The sequence below is a fragment of the Rattus norvegicus genome, chromosome 12, assembly GCF_036323735.1.
Source record: "Rattus norvegicus strain BN/NHsdMcwi chromosome 12, GRCr8, whole genome shotgun sequence".
NCBI classification, from domain to species: domain Eukaryota; kingdom Metazoa; phylum Chordata; class Mammalia; order Rodentia; family Muridae; genus Rattus; species Rattus norvegicus.
In genome coordinates, this window is record NC_086030.1 from 33431829 (window position 1) to 33455428 (window position 23600).

Sequence of the window (23600 nt, forward strand, 5' to 3'; positions counted from 1 at the left end):
TTCACACACACTGCACACACACATATGCACACACACACTCACACACAGGCACACACACATATATGCACATGCACACACATCTGCTCTACCTGCTCGCTCTCTCTCTCTCTCTCTCTCTCTCTCTCTCTCTCTCTCTCTCTCTCCCCCTCTCCCTCTTTCCCCTAGTCCTGACAGTTCTGAGACCCTCAGACCCCGAGGGAGAATACAGACTTAGAGATCAGAAGTGCTTAAAGGACGAGACTGTGGCTGGACACAGGCTCTCAGCATCTGCTTCTCGCACATGTGACCCTTCACCCCTGTGTGTTTGCCAGGTTTGTCTTGCCAGCTTAATGGCAACCAAAGAGTGTGGCTCTTAGCTGTTGGCTTTTAGGAGGTGTCAGCTCTAGGTCCCAGGTCCCACAGCAGACACTATAATCTGTGTATGAGTAGATCCTGCTGTATGATCCTACTCGAAGTTTGGTTTCCTCCTACTTCTGGGACTCACCTTCCAGCATCCCGTTTGTAGACCCATGTTGTTGGGTCTGAAGACTCCAAACCAGTACCACAGAGACCTGTTAGGTAGGGCCTTCTGCTGTAGGTGACAGAGGCCAGAACCCAAAGCAGTACTTAACAAAGGGAGCAGCGCCAGGGTTTTTACCAAAGCATTCTGTGGATGACATCTGGTTTTTATCTCTCCTGTCTGTCACAGCGACTCTTCTTCCTCTTACTCCTAGGGTCAAGTGATGTTAAGGGCCTCGTTTCTAAGCCTTTTCTTTGGAATGGTACCCAGGGGGACAGTATGGAGGAACATCTGACTTTCTATCATCTCAGATTATAGTTTCATGTCTCAGAATGGCTCCGAAGCAACACTGACCCCAGCTGACAAGGGTTACAATGATTCCCATGTTGTCCTTCACTCTGGGTACCAAAAGGGCCATGTTGACTTTATTTAACCCCATCGTGGGTATGCCTGCCCAATCTTCACCTTATAACATTGCCAGCATTTGACGATATTGATTTTTCTTTTTTTTAAAAAAGATTTATTTATTTTATGTATACAAGTACACTGTAGCTGTCTTCAGACCAGAAGAGGGCATCGGATCCCTTTACAGATGGTTGTGAGCCACCATGTGGTTGCTGGGAATCGAACTCAGGACCTCTGGAAGAGCAGTCAGTGCTCTTAACCACTGAGCCATCTCTCCAGCCCTTGATTTTTCTTTTATTTTTTTTTTTTTTGGTTCTTTTTTTTCGGAGCTGGGGACCGAACCCAGGGCCTTGCGCTTCCTAGGTAAGTGCTCTACCACTGAGCTAAATCCCCAGCTTGATTTTTCTTTAATATTGACAAAGACAGGGGGCTAGGAAGATGACTCTGTGGGTAAAGTGCTTTCCATGTGACTGTGAGGATCCAGGTTCAAATCCCTAGCGTGCCAGGCAGGTGTGGCAGTCCAGTGTAGGAGAGGCAGAGACAGGGCCTCCCCAGAGAATAGTGGCTGGTCAATCTAGCTCCAGTAGTGAGCCCTGAGGTCACTGAATGCCTGCCTTCACTAAAGAAGGTGAGGAACAATGAAGAAGAGACTCTACATCAATTTCTGACCTCACTTACATTCATATACATGCATCTACACACATGCAAACACACATACACCTGCACATGTGCACATCCACACACATGCAAATATATATACACACACATGCACACATACTATATACACATATGCATGCACCTGCACACATGCATACACACACATAAAGACACACACATCACACACATACATGCAAACATACATATACATAACACAAGGCACTGAGACACATCATACATCCACCCACATCACATACCTGCATATATCACATACCACATAACACATACCACACTCACACTATACACACACATCACATCACACACTTGAATGTATCATACGTACTCTCTCTCTGTCTGTCTCTCTGTCTCTGTCTTTCTCTGTGTGTCTCTGTCTCTCTGTGTCTTTCTGTGTCTCTGTCTCTGTCTTTCTGTCTCTCTGTCTCTGTCTCTCTGTCTCTCTGTCTCTCTCTGTCTCTCTCTGTCTCTGTCTCTCTCTCTCTCTGTCTCTGTCTGTCTCTCTCTCTGTTGGAAACAGTCAGCTAAGACCAATCATCCCTTTCTTCATGGTTTATACCAGCCACCTACATCTTTATGGGGGGGGGGAAGTCCAGGACTAGGTATGTCCAGACTGGCTAACACAAAATCTCAAAACTTCTGCTGAGCTGTGTCTCCGTTTCTCCATCTATAACACACTCTCAGTGCCTGCCTCATGGGTCTTTGGGGTTCCATGGGACACTTTGGTTAAGGTGCTTAGAGCATAGGGGCTGAATGTTTAGTAATTGCTCACCATGCTGGCTGCTTTTATTGTCCCAGGGATGTCAATCATCAGCATTTGAAATGAAGATCAGAACTCTCAAATTATTTTATTTTAGAAAAATCAATACCACACACTGAATTTCCATTTGGAGAGAAGTAGTTTGGGCTTAGCCTGCGACCGAGCCACGTGATTGTCAGAGGCTTTTAGGGGCAGTGAAATGAATGGTCATGTAAGGTGACTAACCTGATGGGGTGGGGAGGCATTTAATTAGACTCCAGGCATGGCTGCTGGGTAGCCACACTTGTGCAAGCATCTTCGCAGGTGTCCAGCTCTCTGCTTTGCAAGGTCTCTTCTCTAGTGACAGTGGCAATTCAGTGGTGTGCCCTTCCACCATCTTCCTCATTGGCTTAAATACCATGACAGACAGCCCCAGACAGGTCCCGGTGCTGTGCACTGCCTGGAACCTTGGGTGACCGTTAGTAAGGATTGGCTGTGGAGGGGGTGCATGCCGTTTAGAACCTATCTCTGTGCTCTGCAAACTTTAGTGGAAGGTGGAGGATTCCTGACGTACTGGAAGCACGTAAGTGTCCTTGAGAAAATTAGTTATTGTGATTAGTGTGTGTGATGGTTTGTATATGCTCGGTCCAGGGATTGGCACTATTAGGTGTGGCCCTGTTTAAGTAGGTGTGGCCCTGTTGGAGTAGGTGTGGCCTTGTTGGAGTAGGTGTGGCCTTGTGGGTGTGGGCTTTAAGACACTCATCCTAGTTGCCTGGAAGTCAGTATTCTGCTAGCAGCCTTCAGATGAAGATGTAGAACTCTCAGCTCCTGCACCGTGCCTGCCTGAATGTGCCATGCTCCCATCTTGATGATAACGGACTGAACCTCTGAACCTGTAAGCCAGCCCCAGTTAAATGTTATCCTTATAAGAGTTGCCTTGGGGGGCTGGGGATTTAGCTCAGTGGTAGAGCGCTTACCTAGGAAGCGCAAGGCCCTGGGTTCGGTCCCCAGCTCCAAAAAAAAAAAAAAAAAAAAAGAGTTGCCTTGGTCATGGTGCCTGTTCACAGCAGTAAAACCCTAAGACAGTGTGTTTGTGTATGCACACGTGATGTTTGCGTGCTGTAGTGTGCATGTGGAGGTCAGAGGACAACTTTTTTGTGGGGTTGGTTGTCTTTCATGTTTATACAGGTTCTGGGATTGAACCCAGGTCATTAGGGCTGTGTAGCAGGCCCTTGACCCACTGGGCTGTCTCGGCAGCCCACAAGTGTCTTTAGAACTCTGGAATTACTTTATTGATGCCTCTCCAGGGCACGGAGCAGTCTAACTCCTTTTCCTGGGGGAAGGTTTTATCTTGCTTTCAATTTTCACTGTTAATGCTCTGTCATTCACGGCCAAGTGGAAACACAAGACGTACAGTCTTTAATTCAACAATGCTTTCTGGCACTTCTGAGGAGCCGGATGCCTCCTGGGGATGAAGACAGCTGTGAACACAGTGTCCTAGCTCTGGCCCTGGGCTGTGCATGACATGGTCGAAGTGAATAAACCTCACAGGTGGGGGTTGGCGGAGGCAAGGGAAAAAAGTGCGGTGGCAGCGGCAGTAGCGGCGGTGGCAGTGCCGCACACCTTTTATCCCAGCATTTCAGAGGCAGAGCCTATCCTAGACAGAAAAACCCTGTCTCCAAAACAAAACAAAACAGAAACAAAAACAAAACAAACAAAACCCCAAACAAAGAAGAATGTCTATATAAAATGAAGTTTTAGGTTTAAAGATACACTGGGGTCCCATTCCACACCTTTCATTTTCCTTACCATCTTCTGAATGAAGTACATTTTGATACAAGTGAGATTGTATATTGGGGCTTTGGATGTCCAGAGATCCATAGGTCCCCAGAACCTATGCCCTGTGGAGTGGGGGGACCCACAAGGGAAGGATGAGACAGAGTAGGAAAAGCAGTGTCTTCTGGTCCTTGCTTGTTGTGGAAACACGAGATTCCGTGTTGGCTCTGTCTGTGTGACTCACCCTGACAGACGTGCGCTGAGCTAGCAGCCCCCATTTACAGATTGAATTTCCTCTCTATTGACTGACACAAAGCCGCTCCCAAGCCTGGGGCTGTCCATGAATAAGTAAACAGTCTTCCAGCCCTGTGCAGAGCTGAGCAGAGCAGCCGGGGTTGGAGCTGGGAGAGGCCAGTGAGCACGGGAGCGCTGGAGGGGAGGCCTGGCCAGCCTGTGGGAGCCACCGATCCCAGATCCTGTAAGTACCTGTTTTGTGGGATGGGAAGAGCGAGTTGAGCGGCTGAGCCTACACTTACCAGGACAGACAGAAAGCCCAGCCTCCCTGTGGGCTATGGCTGGCAGCAGGAAGTATTTTTGGACCCAGTAGGGAGACTTTCCAGCCTACACATGTAACTCACACCTCTAAATCCTCCAGGCTGTAACTGTGGTTTAAATTTTGGTTGCGATCTGTGGACTTCGCTCTAGACCCCGTCCCCAGGCTGATGTCAGTCAGGAGGGATCTTTGACCTGGAGGGATCTGCTCATGAGGGATTTCGAGGAAAGTGTTCACCCTCCTATGTCATGAAGGATGATAAGAACATACAGGTAGACCACGGCAGCCTTCGCGTTACCAATCCTTAGAAACTGTTCCTTTCGAGACTGCCTTTCCTTTCGCTTTTTTTAAACGCCCTATCCAGCCTCGTTCACTTTTAAGACATCTTGGGCAGAAAGTCTTTCTTGTCTGATTCCTTTTCCATTTGGGGACGATGATTAGCAAGTTTTAAGCCCAGCTGATGAGACCAGGATTAACCCCATGAAGAGTTTAGAGGGCACATAGAATCAGAAAATGAACAGGAGAATCACGTTTTCTCATTTATCCAGTCCAGTGTTAGTGGGGAGCTGGTTCCAGGACTCAAGAGCGGCGAACTAAGAGTTTATTTTGTCAACCTGGGGGCAAACCCAAGAGAACAGACCCGCCCTTGTGGCAGAAGGAACCCTCTGGCCCCACAATGGTCCTGTTTACAGAGCTGAGCAGGTGGCCCGTGTTTGTGTATGTGGCTCAGCATTTGATGGCCGCAGCAAAAGGTACATCAATTAATCATGTCTTCTCCTTCCGTCTTCCTACGCGGCTCAGTTAATTAAAGCTCGGCACGAAGTGATAGCCCAGCTCCGTGCTCCATTCTGCCACGCATGTCCTCTCAAAGCTGTTATCCAGACAGACCACTTCGGAATTAATAAGCCTAGCTTCACAGGAAACCTCAGAGAGCAGTTTCCCACGCTTCGCAGCCACGAGCAGACTATCCAGCCGGCCATGTGGGACATTAGACCTGGCACGGGAACCAGGATAATGACAGAGGACCTGTTTGACTGATTCTATGCAGAGCCTCCCGAGTTCATGAGATGTACCGTGGACCTAGGAATTGCTGGTCCTAGTAGTAGATAGGGTTAGGGGCTGAGGAGATGGCTCAGTGGTTAAAGAACTTGCGAAGCAAGCAAGAGGACCAGAGTTTGGACCCCAAAATGCACATCGATGACGGGTGGGTGTGGCAGCCTACCCATAATTCCAGCCTTAGAAGGCTGAGATGGGAGATCTTCAGAGTAAGCGAGGGCTAGCAAGTCTGGCAGTATCGGTGAGCTCTGGGTTTGATTGACAGATGCTGCCTCAGTGGATAAGGTAGAAGACATTGACCTTGAGCTTCTACTTGTGTGTCTACAAACGCACCCACATAAGTGTGCCCACATGCTTGTTAAATACGGATACATACACAGGCACACCACATGCCTGAAAATGGAAAAAGAAAAAAGAAGCCATAGGTTTGGGGAAAGTTTCTGTAACTTGTAGGTTAGAATGATTTTTCTGTCATCCTGTTTATTCTTAATGCTCTTCTTGAGAAAGTGTGATGCCCCCAGGAACTACATGTGGCAGGGGGAGAGACACGGGTGTTTGGCATTCTAAAGAAGTCAGATGACATCCTGACACATTTCTGCCAGGCAGACGGTCACACTGGAGGCTACACTTTGATGCATATTCGTGTGTGTGTGTGTGTGTGTGTGTGTGTGTGTGTGTGTGTGTGTGTGATGTTCATTGTATTATGTGTGCACGTGTGTTGTATGTGCATTGTGGTATGTATGGTGGTGTGCATTGTGTGTGTACATGTGTATTGTGTGTGCATTGTGGTGTGTGTGTGCATTGTAGTGTATGTACACATTTTTGGATGTGTGTGCATGTGTGGTATATGTGTATTGTGGTGTGTGCATGTGTGTTGGAGCACCTGCGTCTGTGGCTTACACATCAAGGCCAGACACTGCTGTTGGTGTGTTTCTTGACTGTACTCCACCTTGTGTTTCGAGGAAGGCATGAAGCCAGAATAGGAATGCTATACCTTCCAGGTTTAGGGACTTGAACCCAGAGCTAGGGACTTGGCTTGCTCTAGGAATTCCTCCATCCAGTGTGCTGGAATTGCAGGTGGGCTGTAAGCATCTACGTGGGTTTGGGGGATCCAAACTCTGGTCCTCACATTTTTTTTGTGAGCTATCACTTCAGCCTTGCACTTAAAATGGTGCATTATTATTGTTATATTATTATTATTATTATTAATTATTGATTGCTCCCGTGTGTAGTGTGTGTTTGTGGATACCAAAGGGCAGCCATAGGTGATCCTCAGAATCCATAAACTTTGCTGCCTGTCTCTGTCTCTCTGGGAAGTGAACCCTGGTCCCTTGAAAGAGCAACAAGTGCTCTTAACTGCAGAGTCGTCCCTCTGTCCCTATACGGCTATTTTCTGACTGATTTCATAAATAAAAAAATAACACTTTATGTTATGCTGGGTGAGTGGTTGTTCTCTGGCAAGGACAGTTTTGTCTTTCAGGGGATAACCTGTCATGTGAGAGGGAGAGCTGGCAGCATCTGGTTTTAGGGTTACTGCTCAGTCGTCTACTCTGAGAGTTAACCTGCCTCAAATGTAGGCTCAGTGAGGTTGGGAAGCCTCTTAAGAGATGGGGAGTTTGCTGTTTCCCCTCACAGCCTACACACATGCTCGAGTAGCTATCTTGCTCAAGGCAGTAGTTATCGTTGTAGTTATTGTCATGTGACATGTTAGCCGTAGGCCCAGCCAGTGTCAGGGATTACAGTTCATTGTATAGCTCAGCCATGAGGTGGCGAGCATGACTTTAATCCTAGCACTCCGGAGGCAGAGGCAGGTGAATCTCTGAGTTCAAAGCCAGCCTGGTCTATAGCGTGAGTTCCAGAGAAACCCTGTCTCCTTTCTCATACCCCCCACCCCCAAAAAGTTTTTCCTGGAGTCGTGTATCACCTTTCATTGTAATTGTGTCTTCAATCCACATATTACTACTTTTTTTTAAAGATTTATTTATTTATTATATAGAAGTACACTATAGCTGTCTTCAGACACACCAAAAGAGGGCATCGGATCTCTTTACAGATGGTTGTGAGCCACCATGTGGTTGCTGGGAATTGAACTCAGGACCTCTGGAAGAGCAGTTGGGGCTCTTAACCACTGAGCCATCTCTCCAGCCCCACATATTACTACTTAAATTGCTTACGCTATGTTCCATGGTACTGACTCCCCCCTTTAGAACTTCCCTTAGATCCTCTAGCTCCTCCTTGAGACCACATATAATTAGGGCAGAATCATGGACAGTTGATTGGGAAGAGTGGCTGGATATTCAGGTGAGGGTCCCAGGACCCTCCCTTCTGCTAGGGAACATCCAAAGCCAACAAGCCTAGCTGGAATTATCTTTTGTGAGCAGGCCCATTTGAATTGCTGTCCCTGAGCCAGCACACATTTCTCTGCAATACAGAGGGTCTTTTGCACATGCATGTGTGTGTGTGTGTGTGTGTGTGTGTGTGTGTGTGTGTGTGTGCTTGCACTTTGGATAGCTTGTGGAGGTCAGAGGGCAGCTTTAAAGAATTATTTTTGCATTTTATGTAGGCGAGTACACTGTTGCTTTCTTCAGACACACCAGAAGAGGGCATCAGATCTCATTACAGATGGTTGTGAGCCACCATGTGGTTGCTGGGAATTGAACGTGGGACCTCTGGAAGAGTACTCAGTGCTCTTAACCACTGAGCCACCTCTCTAGCCCCAGAGGGCAGTTTTGGGGGGTTGGTTCTCTTCCTTCTACTATGTGAGTCCCAGGGATGGAGCACATCTCTTACCCACTGGATCACATTATCGAAGCTTGAGTTTTAAGCTTTTCTGTTGGCTTTTAGTTATTTCTATGGGCGGTTTGGTTTGAATGTAGAGTCAGTCTCAGGGGTCGCTGCCTGATCCTGGAGAGAAGTCTATAAAAAAGCTTAGCAGATGTCAGAGGTGGGCTCAGTCTGGATGACTGGCAGGGAGCTGCAGAAGCTTCCTGGGCTACAATAGTGAGACCTTTTGCTCTGGATTTGTTCTGGAACTTGGTATTTTCAGTCTGGTACCTAGTGAAGCTCATGTGGGAGGTGACGTTCAAGTACAGGACACCTTCAGAGCTGGGAGGAACGTCCACGGACAGATTCGTTTCTTTGTTTCTAATATGGTGACCTCTTGGCCTCTGACTGTTCTCTCTGCATCTGAAGTACTCTCATTAAATATCACCAGAAAGCGAGCCTTACTCTCCTGTCTAGACAGCCTTCCCAAACATCCTTTCGCATATCCACCTAATCTTATTAGATTCTAGCTTGAGTTGACCTTGTATTCGAATGTTCCACCTTTCCCACCCACCCTGAGTCCTGAAAGGACTATATCTCATTTATGACTGGCCTCGGGACTGCCAAGCAGGGCAGAGGTGCGTGGCGGATGCTTGCTTAATTGAAACGAATTGAATCTCAGCCAACGCTGACTGGGTTTTCAATTCTGAAGTCTTGAGATGAAGCCTGACTGTCTTTGTTCTTTGGTCACTTAACCCTGCTTTAATTCTTGCCTGTGTCACTTGTGAGCCTTGTGATTAAAAACCCAGGGCCATTCAAGTTGTCACCTTATCCCCTTGACTCTAGAGAACTGAAACAAACAACAATAACAAAAATCTTGCGTTAGCACAATGAAAGGGAAAAGAAGCAACGTCTGATACTTTGTTTCCAGTGGAGGATCTGGGGCGTGAACACAGAAGCACAACTCTCACCTCAGAGGGGATAAGAGGTAGTTTATTCTGGAGCCACACAGGAGAGACCACCGCCTACAAACAACAACTTATCTTATGCTGAATTACTTGTTGCAGCATGCTAAGCCTTTCATAAAGTTTTTATAGTAACAAAGGCAGAAAGCGAGTCATTTCTCAATTCATTGTTGTGAGCATCAAGGGCTTGCATCAGAGCCTCAAAACCTCTGTGGTAGGACTCACGTGTCACTATCTGATGTTACTCAGCCTTTCAGTTAGTAGAAGGAAAGGATTTTTTAATGATTGCCGTGGTGTGGGTAGGTAATAAGTGGCTATTTATAAGGGTACTAAAGATGGCCTAAGGTAAATTATGGTTGGGCTCTAGAGCAGCAACCTCCCAGCCTCTCTTCAGTTAGGAAGGTTCTAATCAGAAGGTCAGTGCAAGGTGGCCTTTTTTGGGGGGGGGGTGCAGGGAGGGAAATCGCTCTGTTTGTTTAATTAAACCCAGTGAGGAAGTCAAGACATGGGCCAAGACTAAGAACAAGACTGGAAATAGTTTAGAAAAGAAATGAAAATCGATCGCAGAGATGCTGGGCCACTGGAGCATCGGGAGGGGGCGGCATCTTCATGTCAGCTCCAGGATCACTGTCAGGGCAAGCACCAGGGTGAGCCGGACACCAGCGGGGCCAGAAGCAGAACCACGGAGTCCCCTGTTCCTCTTGGGATATTTGGGTTTTCGAATACGATGAGCTGAGTGTGTGTATCAGTGGAGTCCAGTAGGTTCTGGACAGTGCAGCGGTACATGGAGCTGTTGAGCTCAGCTGAGACCCACTCCAGTACAAGCTCCTTCCTGTCAAATTTGGCACTCCCATTCAGGAGGTGGCTGCCCACTCTCATCCACGTGAACATGGGTTCTGGGAAGGCCTCATTCTGAAATCCATGGACTAGGATCCTCATCATGTCTCCAACCCAGGCTCTGCTGGGCGTAATCAAGATTTTGGGTCCTTTGGGAGCAACTGTATCAAGAGAAAGTTTGGGTCAAAAAGGGTTGGTAGGTGTAGTTAGAGAGGGCTGGTGGGCGGGTGCAAGGTGGCCTTTTGATCACAGACAATGCTTGGGGATTTATTTCTGTTCTTTGGTACCTGAGAGTACCAAATGGGCACTCCCTCCTGGGTGTTCATTTTTCATTTGATTTTTATGTATTAATTTAGCCTTTCTGGGTGCTGAAGTCATCAGTTGTGTCTTGATAACAAGACAAAAGGGGGAGAGCTCTCATGTTGACTTGTATACCCAACTGTCTTCGACTCAGTCTGGGTAAAGAGCCCAGGGCTCGTTGGTTTTTATCATTAGCTTGACATAACATAGAGTCAAGTAGGAGGAGGAGTCTCAACTGAGGAATATCGGACTGGTTCATAGACACGTCTACCAGAGATTATTTTGATTGACGATTAAAGTGTGTGGGCAGTACCATCCCTAGGCAGGTTGGACCAATGCTATATAAGGAAGCTGGCTGAGTATGAACTTGCGATCAAGACAGTAGGCAGAGTTTCCCATGGTTTCTTCTTCAGTTCTTGCTTGAGTTCTTGCCGTGATGTCCCCCAATGTTGGTGTCTTAGTTACTCCTTTAGTTTTGTGATAAGACAGTATGACTAATATAAACAATATTTAGGTTTATTTGGGGCTTACAGTTTCAGAGGGTTAGAGTCCATGATAGTTAATGGCAAGGAACATGGCTGGAAGCAGGCAGGTAGGCGGCCATGACTGAGAGCTTACATCTGATCTATAGACAGAGAGGCAGGAGAGAGCCAACTGGGAATGGCATGGGCTTTAGAAACCTTAAAGCCCATCTCAATTGGCACACCTCCTCTAACAAGGCCACACCTCCTAATCCTTCCCAAATGGTTCTACCAACTGAGGACCAAGCATTCAAACCTATGAATCTGTAGGGGCCATTTTCAGTTGGACTGTGACTTGAAAGTGTGTCCCAAATAACCCCTTTCCAAAGTTGCGTTTGGTCTTTTTTTTTTTTTTTTTTTTTTTTTTTTTTTTTTTTTTCAAATCGCAGTTAAGGGAAAGCAAACAAGAGCAATCTCTAAGTACCTCTTTGCAGAGTCTAGAACCTGGAAAACTAAGGATCATGGGTCTGGGAGTTGTGTCTAAGGATATGGCTCTACTGGTAAACTGTTTGTGTAGTGCGCAGGGGACCCTGGGTTCAATCACTGGGCATCATATATATGCTGGCTGGGAGGCACGTGCCTGCAATCCCAATACTTGGGAAGTGGAGGTGTGAAGACCAGGGTATCAAGGGTATCCTTGGATGCAGAGTGAGTTCAAACCAGCCTGATCTGTATGAGAGCCTCCTGGGAAGTCCTATGTCTGGACTCTATTATTTTGTATAGTTACTGACCAAGAAATTCAGGTGATGATATAGAAAGTTCTAGGCTGGGAGGACTATGAGTCAGGTCACTCTTTCAGCTGGTATTGACAGAGTAGCATCGCCCCTGACTCCCTTGCCCCTCAGGTAGAAGAGACAGAAAACCCACATAGTCACTCCTGCTCATGTGTGCTTTTTTTCTGTTCTTTAGAAATGACCCGCCATACCTGAAGACCGCAGGTGCTAAAGACGGTTCGATCAGACCCAACACTGGGAAGACTTCCACTATACCCAGAGACAGGAACACGGCTGTAGAGATCGATGGTAAGTGGTCCTCTGGCCCTTTGGAATCTCTGTCCTTCCTTCCTGTGTCATATAAGGGCTGTGCCTGGTCTTCGAGGTTCAGCAGTTTGGTCAAGACAGGTTTATTGAGTGTCAGTGGTATGCCTTTGGGAAGGTGGAGTGAGCACACACTGAAGGTGGCCCATGCTCTTGAGAAGGTAGTATCCTGAGAGGTGGCAGTGCAAAGGTCCTGAGATCAGAAGCATGGGGAACTAACTGTGTGGAGCACCAATCAAGAAAGAGGTAGCTGGGGGTTGGGGATTTAGCTCAGTGGTAGAGCGCTTGCCTAGGAAGCGCAAGGCCCTGGGTTCGGTCCCCAGCTCCGAAAAAAAAGAAAAGGAGAAAAAAAAAAAAGAGAGAGAGAGAGGTAGCTGGACCTGTTTTCTAGGACTTCAAACTCTAGGTTAGAATGGTGATTGTAAGTCACATCTTGTATTTCTTTTTTCTTTTTCTTTTTTTTTTTCTTTTTTTCGGAGCTGGGGACCAAACCCAGGGCCTTGGGCCTGCTAGGCAAGTGCTCTACCACTGAGCTAAATCCCCAACCCCACATCTTGTATTTCTTAAGATCCCTCTGTGTTCCGAGTGTTATTACAAGTCAGTGTGGCACAAGGAGCTTTCAGACAAGCACAACCTCCGTATGTTGGGGGATGGTGTTCCTCAGAATGAGTGAGAAGACGAAGGAAATGGATCTTCCGGTCCGCACTGAAGTCAGTTCTGATTGCGTTATGCCAGGCTCACTGAAGAGTGCAGAGTAGTTCAGAAGAAAAGCGATTTCGTTGAATGGCGTTTGGTTTGAGGCTTCCCATGTGGAGAAAGGCGTGGCCTGAACACAGGGGAGTTCACACTGTGCCCAAGAGATGGAGTGAAGGGGTCCACAGACCAGTTGGGTCTGCTGCCTCAGACTTTCAACCTGCAACTGGCCAGCCCGGCAGTGGCTGCCATAATTGTTCCATTTGTATTCGGGTTGTGAAGCAGAAAGTGAGGCACAGAACTTGCTCATGCAGGGCACGGGTGAGGCTCTGGTAGAATCACATGGTGTGCCTGCGACTCCAAGCAACATGCCGGGAGAGGTGACGATGTCCCATGGTGGACACACTGCAGGGGATGGCCTTGCTGGGATGGTGATGGTGGCAATTTGAGGATGCTCTGGATGATGTGAATGATTATGATACTATCAGTGGCAGTGATATTGATAGTGATATTGATAGCAAGGACATTGATATTGTTGGTGATAACAATGATGGTGAGGATATTAATGGTGATATCGATGCTGCTTCTGCTGTGGATGGTGATGATATTGATGGTAATAACAGTGATATCAATGTTGATGATCCTGATGGTATCAGTTATGATATTGATGATGATGATAATGATGATGATGATGATTGTGATATTAATAGGGATGATGGTATCATTGCTACCATAATTATTTCACTTGATATTGATGATGACATTGATATTGATGATATTGATGATGATGCTACTGCTGTAGAGGAAAGGACCTAGCCAGTATGTTCCGTACCCTTGAATTTACACCCAATCCTTTGATTCCTCTTGCCCTGCAGGGAGGCAGAAAGGGTCTGTATATGCCTTGCTCAGCTATTTTAGATATGGAATATGTGCTTGGTAATCATTTGGATCCCATCACGGGACAGCCACAGGTCCTCACCGAAGGTAAAGGTGACATCCTCAAAGGAGGGAGCCGCCTGGAAAATACCGTGAAACTTCAATTTTTATCATTGTCTCTACAATGGCAACAAATGAATTACACAGCAGATATCATTTAGAGTGAACAGGTGTTTGTACTAAAAATCCAGGAGGAGTCATGGAGTTCAGACAGTGGGCAATCCAGGACACAGACAGCAATAAAGAATGCGGAGGAGGGCCTGGCTTGGCTGAAAGAGGTAGGGGTGTCATAATTTTTGCATTTTTTTCCCCCAGTGTGTCTGTGGTAGAAAATTTTAATTCTGATCTGGGTTTCTACCCTGCCTTTAGTTCTTAGATGAAAGACGTACACAACCTTTATACTTACAATAAGCCTTTCACAGCACAAGAGCTGGGCAGATATCTACCCTCTATGCTATTAGAATCTACTTTCCTATCGATAACCCCGAGTTATTACTCACTCTGTTTCATCTGGGCTGCTCTTAGCTCCAATTGGCCAGCCCTCAGGGTCACATCCTCTTGACTTCTAACCCATGGCGGCTTCCCCTTCCTCCTCCTGTACTCTTCTTCTCCTCATGGTTCTTCTCCGACCCCAAATATGCAAAGCCTAAACCCCACCCATGGCTCTTCTGCCCAACCATTGGCTGTTGGCATCTTTATTTACCAATCAGAAATAATTTGGGGGCAGGGTCACTCAGCGTCTTATGAACTCTCTCCTCTCTGGAGCAACCAGTCTTGGGGGCCCAGTATTAACGTTAAAATGCAAGTAGCATTAGGCCAACCCACTACAGGTGTCCATTCAGTGTCAGCTCCATGATAAGATGGGTCACAGTTACTCTGTTATCTTAGGTGTTAGAGAAGATTATCTTGAAAGCTCCTTACCGCAGAATAGTTTCACATTTTGGTTATTCTGGGGCTGAGAGCTATGGGATAGATGGATAGATAGCATGTGTGAATCTTTTCTGGGTTTGCAATGGACTGATTGTGTGTGTGTGTGCATGCACATGTGTGTATGCATGCATATGTGTGTGCAGTAGGGGTGTGCACATATGTGTACAATGTGCACTTGCACATGTGTGTGCATGCACATATGTGTGCAAGCACAGATGTGTGTGTGTATGTGTGAGGCAGATTAACACTGACTTGAACTGAACATATACCACTATGAACTGCATCTAAATTTAGTTTTTCACTTACTTTGGAAGGGTGCAGAACATTTGAGTTACTTAACTGTGAAGGGAAAGTAAGAAAGATAGTCTCCAGCATTTGGAAACACAAGATCTACCCGCCAACCCAGAGACTCAGAGGGGATGCTCATTTGACTGAAGGGTAGGCACCTCAACCCCGAGGGATGTCCTAGTCTGTCACCTTAAGCATGCCTTCACGACCATTAGGTGTTAAGCAGTTTTAGAATAAGTCTGTAAAGACCATGACTGTCAACTTTGTTGGAAACTTTCCTTCAGAGATCAGGGGTCCCTGGTGAATTGAAAAAAAAAAGTTAAAATGTTTATTCACAGGTCTGAGTTGGAAAAACTGGAATCCCCATCTCTTTCACAGAAGTGCAAAGTGTGACTGTAGCTTTAAATAATTTACCCTGTCTTATTGCAAAGGCAACAGATGCACCAGAAAAAAAAAAAAAAGAAATCACGTTTTACAGAGGCGTATGAAATAAATGTTAAAACACTCCTGGATAGCTTCCCCACTGCGAATCCCACTGACTACCATAATTAGACTTTGATATTTCTTTGCTGAAGTTGTGACCCCCAAAGACACAAGTATGCATATGGTTGGTGCGGTATTATAAAATGGATGAGGGTTAATCTTCAGGTTCTTACTTGGGTGTGTGCTGTACACGATCTAACGTTGCCTGATGGTGCATATTTCAGGAGCTGGCTAAATATTTATTGAGTTAGGGATCTCTGACCCTGGCAGGAAATGCCCCCCTCCACCCCTGCCACCCCGAGCCCTGTGCCTGAGAACCTTGAGGCACACCATCTGTTATTTTATCTTGCTAGATAAGCCAGCTAGGGCCTGTCTGCTGGCTTGGTTGACAACCACTGTTTGCTTGAAGCTCTGCTAACAGAAATTAGATCCAAGTGTTTGTTGGGTTATAGGGAGAGAGGAGAGAAGAGGAGGAAGGAGGGAGAAAGGGAGAAAGAAAGGGAAGAGAAGAAGAAGAAGAAGAAGAAGAAGAAGAAGAAGAAGAAGAAGAAGAAGAAGAAGAAGAAGAAGAAGAAGAGGAGTAGGAGGAGGAAGAGGAAGAGGAGGAGGGGGAGGGGGAGGAAGAGGAGGAGGAAGAGGAGGAGGAGGGGGAGGGGGGAGGAGGGGGAGGAGGAAGAAGGAAGGAAGAAGAAGGAAGGAAGAAGGAAGAAGAAGAAGAAGGAGAGAGAGAGAGAGAGAACATCTCTTTTGTCTCTGGAGAATTTGAGGGTTTTCTGTTTGGTGAAACCACTGTGTATATCCATTCCACTGCCCCAACCCTGACATTTATTTTTGCAATATTCTGCAGGTAACAGAAGCAACAATAGCAATTACAAAGCCTCCTATTGTATTAGTGGGAAAAATATAACCCCTTCCTTCCTTCATGGGGATGTGTTCTGAGACATCCACCTCTGGGAGGGAGTGTCACAGAGTTCTGAACCCTACACACACTTTGTTCTCTGCTGGGCCAAGGCAAAACTTAATCTACAAATGAATAACTAGAGCTCTGTCCCAGCTCAGTGTCCCTGGATTTGACCCCCAGCTCCCAAACATATCAGTCAATAAGGCACAGTGAGAGACTAACACCCAGCGATAAAGTGGACCGGCTGTAACAGTATGCTGCAGTGCATAATAAAACTTACTGTTTCTTGAATTTTCCACTTAATATTTTTAAACGATGGTAGATGTGAATAACTGTAGGTGGGTGGGAGCAGCGTGGGGATGGAGAAGGCATGATGGTAGAACTATTTGTTAGGAAAAAATCCTAGGCTTCTTGGGAGGTGGAGGAAGGAAGATTATGAGTGAGGGGTCATCCTCTGCTACATGATAAATTCAAGGCCAGCCTTGGCTATGCAAGACACTGTTTTAAAAGGCAAAGTGTGTGTGTGTGTGTGCGCGCGCGCGTGCACGCATGGGAGTTGAGTGTCCTAACTAGCACGCAATCCAGTGACTGCACTCAAAGTTTCCTCGTTCTATATATGTATCTCATTAAAAGAAATGGCAGTTAACAACGGGCACATTCAGGGAGCCATGTCTGAGAAGTAGGGACCCTGTTCTCTCTGCCCTCAGAGATGGAACCTCTGATGCCTTGGGCTGCTTGGCATATGGTGGCCACTTCCTGAGGCTTCCTGAGGTGCCAAGGACCACCAAGCTAGGCTGAACTTTGTGGTGGGTGGTTTGGCAGGGGCCTCAGATCTCGTCTGGTCATAATGCAGTTTGTGCCGAAATGTCTGGTTTTTTTTTTTTTTTATGTTGTTATTCTTCCTGGCTAAAGCAATTATCCATTTCAAATCTGATTTTGTTTACTTCTTCTTAAGTAGGCAAGACAACGTGGGGCGGCATTGGCCTCAGGCAGAAGGATTGATTGTTCGTGACTTTCTATCAGGAAGTACGTGAGGTTGTCTGGCCTACAGGACAGGGATGCTGAGGGCTCTGTGCTTGTCTCAAAGGCTGCAAGGGATTGAAGAGAGAGAGGGGAGGAGGGAGACATACAGTCTTACTCAGGGTTTCTATGCAATGAAACACCGTGACCAAATAGCAAGTTGGGGCGGAAAGGTTTATTCTGCTTACACTTCCACATTGCTGTTCAACAAAGGAAGTGAGGACAGGAACTCAGGCAGGGCAGGAACCTGGAGGCAGGAGCTGATGCAGAGGCCATGGAGGGATGCTGCTTACTGACTTGCTCCCCATGACTTGCTCAGCTTGCTTTTGTTAATCCTGAGTTTCAATGAAGAGAAGTCAACAACTGAGCTAATTTAAAGCAAGCTTTTAATTAAATACTAACCAAGATGGGGTTTGGTCCGGACCACTCCCTGGGACCTCCAGCTGAGAGGCCCCTGACACTCGGGGGAAGCTTTGCTATTTTCTAAGGAAGTTAGTTACCTAGTCCTTGGCAGGCGGGGGCTTAAAGGTTTACTGCCGGGCGTTACTTTCTTTTTCTTCTTTTTGGTTATTTTATTTATTTACATTTCAAACGTTGCCCCCCTTCCCAGTCTCCCCTTGGCAACACCCCATCCCACCCCTCCTCCCCTTTGCCTCTAAGAGGGTGCTCCCACACCCACCCACCCACCCACCCCCCTCAACCCAGGCTGGCCTTGAAGGCCCAATCCTACTGCCTCCACTACCAAGTGCTGGGATTACAGATGTGTACCACCGTATCTGGTTTTATATAGTGTTGGATTCGAACCAAGGGCTTTGTGTTCCTAGTACCAGGCGAGCACTCTACCAACTGAGCCACATCGCCAGCCCCACAAACGTCTTGATGTCACCTGTTTGCCACGTGACCTTACCAATGCAGATCCCGGGGCCACCAATGGCCGACTTGTTCTTGTTCATTTTGTGGACTAGAGATAGGAGGTTGCAGACACAGCTGCATGGTTAAGTCTCTGGAGTCCCAACACCAGTGACGTCACTCACGTCAAGGGCTTTGTCTGGGTGGAAATGGGAAAGCAGCTCCAAAGTCTTACAGGTAAGGATGAAACGAGTGAGAGGGGATCGACCTCTCTAGCTGAGGTGAAAGTTCTCCGGTCCAGGAACGGCACGATCCAGGAGCTCAAAGACTGTCTTGGCAAAGCAAACTCCTTCCCCTTTAGGCTGGCTTTAGGTTTCATTGGAGCTCTTCATAAGGTACTTTGCGTACAGACCTGGCCCATTGTCACATTCTGTTGACAGACAAGAGAAAGGTACCATCACTACATGGTCTCCACGCTTGTCCCAACCTTGGCAGGCACCTTTCAAAGAACCTGTCGCCTGGGTCCATGTAGAAGCTCAGGGGAATCAGTGTCTGAGACCATCATTCAAACCAGAGAGGCCATACTTCCCAGGGCTGGTGCATGAGGTAGGGGGATGGGGGTGGGGAGGGCAGGGGCTCCTCTTTTGCTTTCTCTCTTGTTTATTAGGGAATTTTGTTTGTTTTATGAGTCTGAGAGAAAACATGCTACCCTCCCATCATATACTGATTAATAGAGGCTCTGAGGGAATTTCAGGGGCTTAAGTTTGTTTTAACTTTATGTATGTATGTATGTATGTATGTATGTATGTATGTATGTATGTATGAATGTATGTATTTTAGAGATTTTATTTATTTTATGTTAGTACACTGTTGCTGTCTTCAGATACACCAGAAGAAAGATCTCATTACAGATAGTCATGAGCCACCATGTGGTTTCTGGGATTTGAACTCAGGACCTCTAGAAGAGCAGTCAGTGCTCTTAACCACTGAGCCACCTCTCCAGCTCCTTTGCTCCTATCTATCTATCTATCTATCTATCTATCTATCTATCTATCTATCTATCTTCTTGATCTCTCTCTCTCTCTCTGTGTGTGTGTGTGTGTGTGTGTGTGTGTGTGTGTGTGTGTGTGTGTACACACTGTGGCTTTTGTATGGAGGTCAGAGGACCAACTTGTGGAAGCTGGTTCTTTCTATCTATAATACGCACCCCAGGGATCAAACTTAAGTGATCATATTAGACAGAAAGCTTCCTTACCTGCCGAGCCCTCTTGCAAGCCCCTAGCTATGTGTCTTATGAAGGGGAACTTATGAAGGAGGACAAGTACCAGAAAAGCCTGAAGAATCTACAGAGCTCTGTCAGCACAGGGCTCTCAGGGTGGCCCTGTAGGATGGGCTGCCCCCTGACTTTCTGTCTGTTGGTCCTGCTGCTCAAGGATGAAGTTCAAAGGAGCCTGACTCAACTCAGGCATCCACCTTGGGCTGGAGGAGGGTACCCAGATGCCTTCTCACCAGACCATCCCCAAGCCAAAGGATGAAGCAATACCCCCTGGCCCTGCCTCTTGGATCTGGGAGCTGCATGATCTTGTAGGATGATATCTTTGTTACTGTTACTACACGGAAACACCATGACCAAAGCAGTGTGGGGAGGAAACTCTATTTCCTTCACAGTTCCATGGGGCAGCTCAGTATCAAGCAGCGAGGGCAGGAACTCATGCAGGGCAGGAACCTGGGGGCAGGAACCTGGAGGCAGGAGCTGATGCAGAGGTCATGGAAGAGTACTGCTTACTGGCTTGCTCCCCATAGCTTGCTTAGACAGACAGACAGACAGACAAGATGGCAACCTGGTGGGTGTTCCAAGGACAGCTCTGTCCTACCAGGCAGAGTGGAAGTCCCTTCATATGTGTCTCAGAAGAGTGGCGTGGGGTCATGTCATATGGTTGGTAAGTAGCCAGCAGCACAGACCGGCAGTTAGGCTGTGCCTGGTTCCTAGGGGTTGCAGGGAGAGGGCCCTGCATTCTGGGGCAGGAGTATGTGCAACTTAGAGCATGCATGGGAAGCAAAGGCGAAGGGTACATTGTGGCTGGGCTGTATCCATCGTAAGAGTCAGGGGATGTTCAGCCCCTTCAGTCCTTTGATGCCCAGAGTCTGGCAACCTGAGGTCTGTAAACCGACATATGGAAGTGAGATTGGCAGATGTCAATCTCCCGGCATCTGGGTACTTGGGAAATCTGCTAAGGGAAATCAGAGTCAGGCTCTCCAAAGGGAGTCTGCCATGTTCCAAACAGTAGCTTTGAGAACTAGGAGGCTGGCTGCAAGGTAGGCATGGCTAGATCATCCTCTAGCCCAGAGACCTTATCCCTCAACAACTGTAGAGCTCTGCTTCTGGGCCTCACCAGCTCTATGCATTATTTAAAAAGGGTAATTAACACCGCGTGGCCTTTTAGCCTACTGTCTCTAAGGACTTTGTGCTGTTGGCATTCAACAAGAGGGAATGTAGTGGGGCCCCCTGAGGGCTACAGGTGGCAGATTGAGGGCTTCTCAGACTTGGACAGAGGATTGGGGGCGGGGTTAGGAGAGAGCACAGTTGCCCCAGCAGTTGTAAAATTGCTCTGGGGACCTGGGAGCCTCCCAGAAGAGTCGCACTGCATACCCACCTCAGATTCCTCTGTCCTCGAAAGTCTCCCTAACAGTGGACCCTATCTCCAGGTCATCCACAGAGACAGCTAAACTCCTCCCGTTGGAAGGTCTCAGATATGGGTTCAAGAGGAATACTGAGGCAGAGTACCAAAGTCGATGGGAAGACGTATTAGCACTTTAGATGGAATAGCCAACTTGTAGGGGATCTGAGGAGAGAAATCAGGGCCCTCGTGATAACATTGGGGAGGGTCTCTTTTGCCTTTCAGAGGATAAGGGTTTCACAGTAGGTGCCTGCAGGGAGGCTCTCTGATTCCCAGGCAGGAGTCTGGGAAGGGTGGGGAGCAGGCCATGTGGCTGCCAATACCCACTCTAATATGAATTCAGTTCCCCAGGTGAGAGAGACGCTGGCTCAGGGAAGTGTGGTAGCTGGAGATTCAGTGTCTCTGCAGGTGTCTCTGTCAGTGTCTGTGAGAAGGGAAAGGGCTGTTGTGTGTATCTCGGCCTGAACAACAGCCTGATTCCAACATGACATCCTTACAATGTTTGCCCAAAGTAAGGCAGGGCTGTTGCCTTGGAGGGTCTGAGGTGCTGCCAGGTGGTACCAGAGTAGGATGAGCAGACAGTTCATGGGCCTCCATATCTACACCCCTCAAACCAAGCCTCCCTGGAGCAGGATAGCTGCCTCCCTTCAAGGGAAGGCTTTGGTTTTCAGTGCCAGACAATGCATGTGGCAAAGGACTGCCTGTTACTTCTTTTCTATTCTCAGAGCAGGCCCACCCCATGTAGTCACCCCAGGGCCATATGCACTAGAAAAAAAACTGGCAATCGGATTGAATGGTGTGCAAAGCTGTACTTTTAAAACTGCCTTTGAGGGGTTGGGGATTTAGCTCAGTGGTAGAGCGCTTGCCTAGGAAGCGCAAGGCCCTGGGTTCGGTCCCCAGCTCCGGAAAAAAAAAACTGCCCTTGAGAGGTGTAGGGGAACAACTCTGCCCCGTGACTGGACACTAGGTGTCCAGAAATCATGCATGCATGCTTGCCTGTTTGCTTAAAGATTTGATTTTAAAATTACATGCATTACCTCTCTGCGCAGGTAGGAACGTCAGCATGTAATTGCCCATGGCATCCAGAAGAGGGTGCTAGATCCCTCAAAACTAGAATTATCGGTGGTAGTGAGCTGTCCAGCAGGAGTGCTTGGGACTGAACTCTGGTCCTCTGCAAGAGCTGTACATGCTCTTGTCGGCTGAGAACAATCTCTCCGGCCCTGAGACCAATCAAGTTGATTCCCTCAGGACTCTAGAGGGTGGGTGGGTTTGGTATACTGCTAGCCCAGCTAGCACCCTGAGATCTCCTGTGGAGGGAGCTTCAGGGTTGAAAGGAACAGAATCCAACTAGGTTTTTTGTGTTTTTTTTTTTTTTGTTTTTTTTTTTGTTTTTTTTTTTTAAAGATTTATTTATTTATATATGTGAGTACACTGTCACTGTCTTCAGACACACCAGAGGAGGACATCAGATCTCATCACAGATGGTTGTGAGCCACCATGTGGTCGCTGGGATTTGAACTCAGGACCTCTGGTAGAGCAGTCAGTGCTCTTAACCACTGAGCCACCTCTCCAGCCCCCAACTAGGTTTTTGAATGATGATGGAAGGGCTCTGTTTCCTCTTCTGCAGAAGAACCACAGTGAATGCCTGGAACCAGCATCCTTTGCGATCATGAGGGTTAATGCCTGCCATGTGGCTGTTATATATTGGCACTATGCATAATGTTCATTAAATAAAGAAATCTCTGGAACCCTTCCATGGCCAGAGGCAATAGGGGAGTAATAGACAGCGTTCTCTTTAACCCCTCTCAAGTTATATGCCGTTTACTTAGGAGAGCCATAGGTTTCCCTAGGGAATCGCACCACGCTCGTTTGCATTCCAAATGCACAGTAGCTGCTGAATTAGATGTTTAATTTAATTAATAAATATGCATCTCCCGAAGAGCCTTTCTCTCAGCCGCGATTCTGCTCTCCCATCATTCTCTTTGGGCTTCGACTTGCTGGAGTAAGGCTTTGAAGATATACATAGATCGATAATTCTGTCTCCATGACGTGTGCGCAGAGACCTACAGTAGATTCAGACCGACCCTGGAGAAAAAGTGGTCTGTGTGCTGGGAGCTAATTGCATTACTGAGCTTGCAAACCTCTCGTCCAACATTGAGGCCCGGACCCAGGCTGAACCATGGAAGCAAAGCACCGTCCTCATAATAAACTCAATTAAGGCATCAAGCTGGAAGCTGGGCTAGGCAGTAAATTAATTTTTTATCTGTGGCTGTAGCTCCCTTTCAAGCACAGTGAATGACTTATGGCCTCACAACTACCAATCCAACAAGAAATAAAGGAGAGAAACATATTGGCCAGCTAGGAAACCTAGCCTTTGCTCTGGCCCTGCCTGGTTTACCTAGAGATGGCCTGTCCGGGAGGCTTGCAGACTGCTGAAGAAGTTTGTCTAATTTCTGCAGACAGGAGTCCCGGTGGCCTTGACTGACTCCTCCTTCCTAGTGATCTTGATAGTGATGCCGCTTAGATTTGCTGAACCACAGGGAATTTACCTTGATGTCGAGACTCTAATCCCCTATGAGCTTTCCTAGTTTGATTGAGAGTGGTCCTAGGAAAGAGATCTCTGTTTGGCATCCCGGCAGGAAATGCTGGGAGCTCTCAGGTGTGATTTGGTGGGTAAGCTCAATTTATAGAGATGTGGA

At 47.3% G+C, this 23600-nt stretch overlaps 1 protein-coding gene across 9 annotated transcripts in view; it reads left to right on the forward strand.

Moving 5' to 3' along the window:
• Rimbp2 (RIMS binding protein 2) overlaps positions 1-23600 on the forward strand; it is a 198614-nt gene that overhangs the window by 48183 nt on the left and 126831 nt on the right. For 6 of the 9 annotated variants that reach the window (XM_063271095.1, XM_063271096.1, XM_039089127.2 and 3 more), the window contains exon 2: positions 11996-12108. The gene's annotated coding sequence lies outside the window, so the exon portion shown is untranslated. 9 annotated transcript variants of the gene reach the window in all.